Genomic DNA, 6,394 nt, shown 5'->3' with positions numbered 1-6,394 from the left:
GCTGAGGAGGAGAAAGGTCCAGAGCTACCGCCAGACCTGGGCAGGCCCTGATCTAGGCCAGAGCAGCCCCAGATGGGCCTTGTCCAAATGGGCTCAATAGAGCTACCCTGAACAGGGAGATGTCACCTCCTCTAGAGACCGTCCCCAGTCCCTAGCCTGTATAGGGGCCTCTTGTCATCCCATGGCACCCAAAGGTTCTCCTCAACACATAACTTTGTGTGTGTGTTAGTGTGTGTGTGTGTGTGTGTGTGAGTGTGTGTGTGTGTGTGTGTGTGAGTGTGGTGCTGGGGATGGAACCCAGGGTCTTACGCATGCTAGGCAAGTGCTCTACCACTAAGCTACATCCCCAGTCTTTCCTTAATATAATTCATTAAAGTCTACTTAAGGACATGGCACTTTGGATTCTCTCCCTCTCAGTTTGTGAGGTCACGTAAGGCAGAGACCTGGGCTATTCATCCTGTTCCAACAGCGCCTAATGCAGTGCCTGAGACAAGACAGAACCGTTCGCGCCTAATGAATGAATGAGTGAGACCCGCAGATCACAGAGCATATTGATTGGATGAGTGTTTGGGGTTCTACACACTCAGGAAGCCCCAGCTGATCCTGGGCTGCACACTAGAGTGTGGATGAAGGTTTCTGCTGGCCTTGGTAGGAGAAGCGGCCAGAAAGGGCCAGAAAGCTGAGGGGAAGGAGGGTGTCAGAGGATGCTATTTTGATCCTATACACCAAAAACAGCGTTGAAGGAAGAAAAGGTTTAAGGTATTCTTCTCAGAAAGAAGGAGAGAGCAGTTTCAAGGGGGAATTTGTTTACCCGATGCTGGAGAAGAATTTCAACAGGTAAAGGTGCGTGGATCTATAAGGGTGAACAGGAATGCCAGCTGTGTTTGGCAGAACACTTGTGAATCATGTGCCAAGCATTGCTGTTAAGTGTTTTGCAAGCGTTAAACCATTTAAATTCTCTTGCACAAAGCATTTGACTATTACTTTGTCTGTTTTTACAAATGGGGAAATTGTGGGGCAGAGAGGTTAAGAACACACACCAACACACACCGCCTCTCCTTGGGGGCAAGTAGCTAGTCGGTGACACAGCCAGACTTTGAACCCACTTTGGCTCTGGAAGCCAAGCTCCACCACCACCTCCTCCAGCTGGCCTTTACCCTGCTCCTGGTGCAAAGGTCTTGAGACCTTTTCAAAGGTCTTTCTAGAGGGAGGTCTGAGTCGCCTGCATTTTTCAGTTAAGAAAGCTAAGGCTCGAGAAGGGTTGCCCTAGCTCAGCCAGCAGAGAAGAGTCAGGGCCAGGTTCTACCCTCACAGCCGTGCTGGCCGTCTCCTGTGCCTTCCAGATGCTGAGCTGCAGGCCCAGGTGGCCCCCTCTGCCACCTTGTGCAGCTTGGGAACCACCGCCAAGACCCAGCCTGTGGTCCCACTCCATGTCCACCTCTGACTCAGCAGGCTGCTCTGGACTCCCTACCTTTCCACCCCAGCTCTGAACCCCTACCTGACCACAGGGACACCACTGTGACCTGGCACCAGATTAGGAACAACTCAGACCATCAGCAACTCTGGGGGAAAAAAATATAGGTGCAGCTAAAATCTATTTATACATCTCTGATGACCTAAGGAAAGGTTGTTCAAGGATTCAGCAAGTCAGCGTCCTGGGTACCTGAGCAGGTTGATGTGAGACGTCCAGATGGGACGCGGAGCCTCACTCAGCTAGGTCCTGGGTCTCACCCTGGATGCAGGAGGCTTCTTGTTCTGCCCCATCCCTTGCTGCTTCCCTCAGGGGCTTCCTTTGATGATAGCTGACAGATTCAGGAAGCACAGGAAACCAGAGAAGAGGGGCAATTTTTAAATTTTGTATTTATATTTATTTATTTTTTTATTTTTTGAGACAAAGTCTCATTATGTTGCCCAGGTTGGTCTTGAACTTCTCGGCTCAAGTGATTCTTTTGCCTCACCTTCTGGGATTACATGCTCTGTAAGAAAGAGTCAATTTGACCCATCAAACCAGCTTCCCAGGGAGCACTAGGGCCATACTGACTTGATAAGGAGGGGCCATTGGAGCATTTCTTTTATTTTTATTTTTAATTATTCTTTTGAATTTTGATTTGTTATAGAGCATTCTTTAAACTCACTGTTCAATTACTCTCACCTCATGAACCTGACTCAAGTGGGCATAGTTGTGGTTTGCTTGTATTCCCAGCAATTTTGGAGGCTGAGGCAGGAAGATCAAAAGTTTGAGGCCAGCCTCAGCAATTGAGTGAGATCTTCATCAACTTGACGAGAGTCTGTCTCAAAAAAGACTAGGGATATAGCTCAGTGGTAAAGCAACCCCTGGGTTCAATAACCTACACCACACAACCAACCAACAAACACTATGCCACTGTGCACAGAGGACATCACTTGAATGCTTAGTAGGGCAACATTCTTGTCTCCCATCCTCTCCCTTCACTCCCCTTCAAGTCTCCAGGTTTCCTTTTTGCACCACCCCCACTGAACTTGATTCATGTGGTCCTAGCATCAGCCTCTAGTTTCACTTATGACTCTACAGCCACGGCCAGCTGACTGGCTAAAAGGTTGGCATTAAGTTTAAGTTGGTCTCATCAGTTCTTATTGTGGGACTTTCTTTTTTTTTTTTTAATTTGTTCTACTTAGCAGTACATGACAGCAGAGTGCATTTCAGTCCATTGTACACAAATGGAATGCAACATTTCAGTTCCCTGGTTACACAAGGTGTAGAGATGCACCATCCGAGCAGTCATACGTGTACCTAGGGTAATGGTGTCCATCTCATTCCACCATCTTTCCTATCCTCATAACCCCTCCCCACCTTCCCCCTTGTCCAATCCAAAGTCTCTCCATTCTTCCCTTGCCCCCGCCTCATCATGGATCAGCATTTACTTATCAGAGAAAACATTCAGTCTTTAATTTTTTGGGATTGGCTTACTTAGCATGATACTCTCCACCTCCGTTCATTTACCTGCAAATGCCATGATTTTATTCTCTTTTAATGCTGAGTAATACTCCATTGTGCATATATACCACAGTTTCTTTATCCATTCACCTATTGATAAGCATCTAGGTTGGTTCCACAATTTAGCTATTGTGAATTCAGCTGCTATGAACATAGCAATGTCACTATTCTATGCTGATTTTTGTCGTGGGACTTTTGATCTCAAGTGCCTATCTGGTGACTGGATCAGTAAATTGGTAGCTATATCTATCAAGATGAAATAGACTATGCTATGAAATCCTGAAATGTTAGTGGCTTAATCCTATGACAATTCCTTTCTTTCTTTCTCATGTGAAGTTTCACGTAGCTCGGCAAGTCTCTTGGGAAGTTCTCCGCTAAGTGGTAATTCAGGGAACTAAGATCCTGCTATTTTGAGGCTCCATCATCTTAAGAGACTTTCATCCAGTTGAAGGAAGAAGGAGGAGGGAATGGAGTGGGGGGGCATGGAGAAAGCCCATCAGTTCTGAATGGCCTTGGCCTGAAAGTGACACAGGTCACTTTCACCCATATTCACCAGTCAGATGTGTATTCAAGCAGCTTCACTTAACTGCAGGGGACGCTAGGAGGGGTGTGTGTGTGTGTGTGTGTGTGTGTGTGTGTGTGTGTGTGTGTGTGTGTGTTACTGGGGATTGAACCCAGGGACACTCTTCCACTGATCTACTACTGATCTACCACTCAACCCTTTATTTATTTATTTATTTATTTATACTTGTGTGTCACCATGCTTGGCGAGATATCCTCTTTCTGTGTGCTGAGGAAGAAGAGACAGAGAGAGGGAAAGAAAACAATTGGTGAAAAGAATCTAAGTAGTGGTGGGAAACCTTTTGTAGCCATGTTTTTTTTGTTGTTTTGTTTTTTTTTTTGTTTTTTGTTTTTGCCATTCACAGAAAGTTGATCTGTACCAAAAGAGAGGTGGCCAAAGGCAGGAGAAGGGGGGAGAGATGGGAAGGAAGGTCCTAATGAGACGATTACGGAGCCTCACTGGCCTTCTCTGGGGCATTCTTCCAAGGCAGTCCTCTTGTGCTGAGCTGATTGTGCATTACTTTTGATCACTTATTGTCAAATGAGTGATATCTAGCTAATATAATCTTTGTCCTAATATAACTATGCTATCATGCAGGCTAAATAACTATACTCCTTAAAAAAAAAAAAAACCCTTTTCACTTGAACTGTTACAAATTCAAATCTCCATGCTAAGCTTTTCTCTCCCCCCTATCAAATTCATATACTGAAATCCTAACCCCTGAGGTGATGGTATTAGGATGGTATTGTGGGGACTAGTGCCCCTATAAAAAGGAGGACAGAGACTCCCTCCCCTTCCACTATATGAGGAAACAGCAAAACAATAACATCTTTGAACCAGGAAGTGTGCCCTTGCCGGACACTAAATCTGCCAACACCTTGAGCTGCCCAGCCTCCAGAACTAAGAAAATTTCTATTGTATTTATAAACCTCCAGTGTATGGCATTTTGAATAGCAGCCTGAACAGACTAAGATATGCCCCATCTGGTCTTCCCTGTTTAGGTTTAGGGTCAGTCAGATAGTAAGTATTTTAGACTTTGTAGACGTTGTCCTTGTGAGACCTTGTCTCAACCCTGCCATTACAGCATGAAAGCCGCCATAGATGATATCAAAACAAATGAACGTTGCTTCGTTCAGTGAAATTTTATTTTACAAAACAGGAGAGGCTGGGTATATAGCTCAGAGTGCATGCTTAGCATGTGCAGGCTCTGGGTTAGGTTCCTAGCTGCACAAAACAAGACCAGGCAGAAGGCTAGATGAGGCACATAAACTGTAGTTGGAGAACCCCTGGTCCAGTCAGTTTCTTTGGATCTGAGCTTGGGAACCTCATTTCTCCCTATGAAACTTAATACTATTTGCTTCAATCCATCTTTAAAGTCAAGGGCATATTTCTGAATCCTGATGTGATCAGTCAGCAGAGCAGCTCTGTGTCATGTGCACATTGAATAAGCTTTAGTGTCTTAATGGTTCACAAAGGAGCAAGCTCACCAAGCACAGCGATGCACTCCTGTAATCCCAGCTACTCTGAGGTTGAGGCAGGAAGATCTTCAATTTGAAGTCAGCTCCAATGACTTAGCGATACCTTGTTTCAAAATAAAAAAATGCAAAGGGCTAGGGGGCACATGGCTCGGTGGTAGAGCATCCCTGGGTTCAGTCTCCAGTACTGCAAGAAAAATGTTTAGTTTTTCTCATTGCTAATGTTTGAGTATTTGTCCCCTCCAAGACTCATTGAATTTAATTGCCATAACAGCATTAAAAGTTGGGACTTGATTTTGTTTTTGGTTTTTGCAGTATTGAGGATTGAACTCAGGGGTGATCTAACACTGAGCAGTATTTCAGCCTACTAAAAACTTTTTATTTTTGAGGCAGTTATTTCTAAGTGGCCCAGGCTGGCCTTGAATTTGTGATCTTCCTGTGTTATCTGTGTAAATGGGATTCCAGGCATGTACCACAGCACCTGGCAAGATACAAGGCTTTTAAGAGGTGCTTAGAAACATGAGGGTGATTTTTTTTCCTCTTTGAAACTAGGGATCCTATCCAGGAGCACTTTACTACTGAGCTACATCCCCACCCCTTTTTATTTATTTATTTTTATTTTGAAACAATGTTTAACTAAGTTACTGAGGCTGGCCTTGAATTTATGATCCTCCTGCTTCAGCCTCCTGAATTGCAACCGGCCCATGAAGGAGAATTTAATGCCTTTTTAAAAAGTCTTTCAGGAATGGAGTTTTTCTTTGCTCTTTCACTTTTCTACCATGTGAGCAACAACATCCTTCCCCTTCTGAGTGTTCAAGGACCTTTCTTAGAAGCAGAGACCAGTCTTCACCCCATACTGTACTTGCTCACACCTTGATCTTGGTCTTCCTGACTCCAGAACTGTAAGATATAAATTCCTGTTCTTTATAAATTACCCAGTCTCAAGTATTCTCTTATAATATCACCAATAAGGGCTGGGAAGATCTATTTTTTGGACTATTTCACAGACTTGGCTCCAAAGCCAAAACGACTTCACATTAGCCATAGGCAATGCTTTGTGAATCACCTTAAACAAGGTGGAGGCCTTTCCTTGTGAATTACCATTCCCATATGCACCTTCTTTTCTCACACCACTCCTGAACCAAATATGTGCTATTTTCTGATACAAAATATGGGTCAGTTTTCTTCACCAACCCTCCAATTCTCCCACACAAACTGGGAGTCCAATAATTTAATTCAACTTGCTCCTGATGCTATCTACCGGGAGTTAACATCAGATCCCACAAGTTAAAAGGCTTAGTCCCACAAGATTGCCCCACCTTAGATGCCAGCCGTAAGTGGAGCCCTCAGGTGACCCACATTTCTGCCCGCCTGACTACCTAA

The sequence above is a fragment of the Ictidomys tridecemlineatus genome, chromosome 5 (genome assembly GCF_052094955.1).
Source record: "Ictidomys tridecemlineatus isolate mIctTri1 chromosome 5, mIctTri1.hap1, whole genome shotgun sequence".
Classification (NCBI taxonomy): Eukaryota; Metazoa; Chordata; class Mammalia; order Rodentia; family Sciuridae; genus Ictidomys; species Ictidomys tridecemlineatus.
This window is presented reverse-complemented; position numbering follows the sequence as displayed.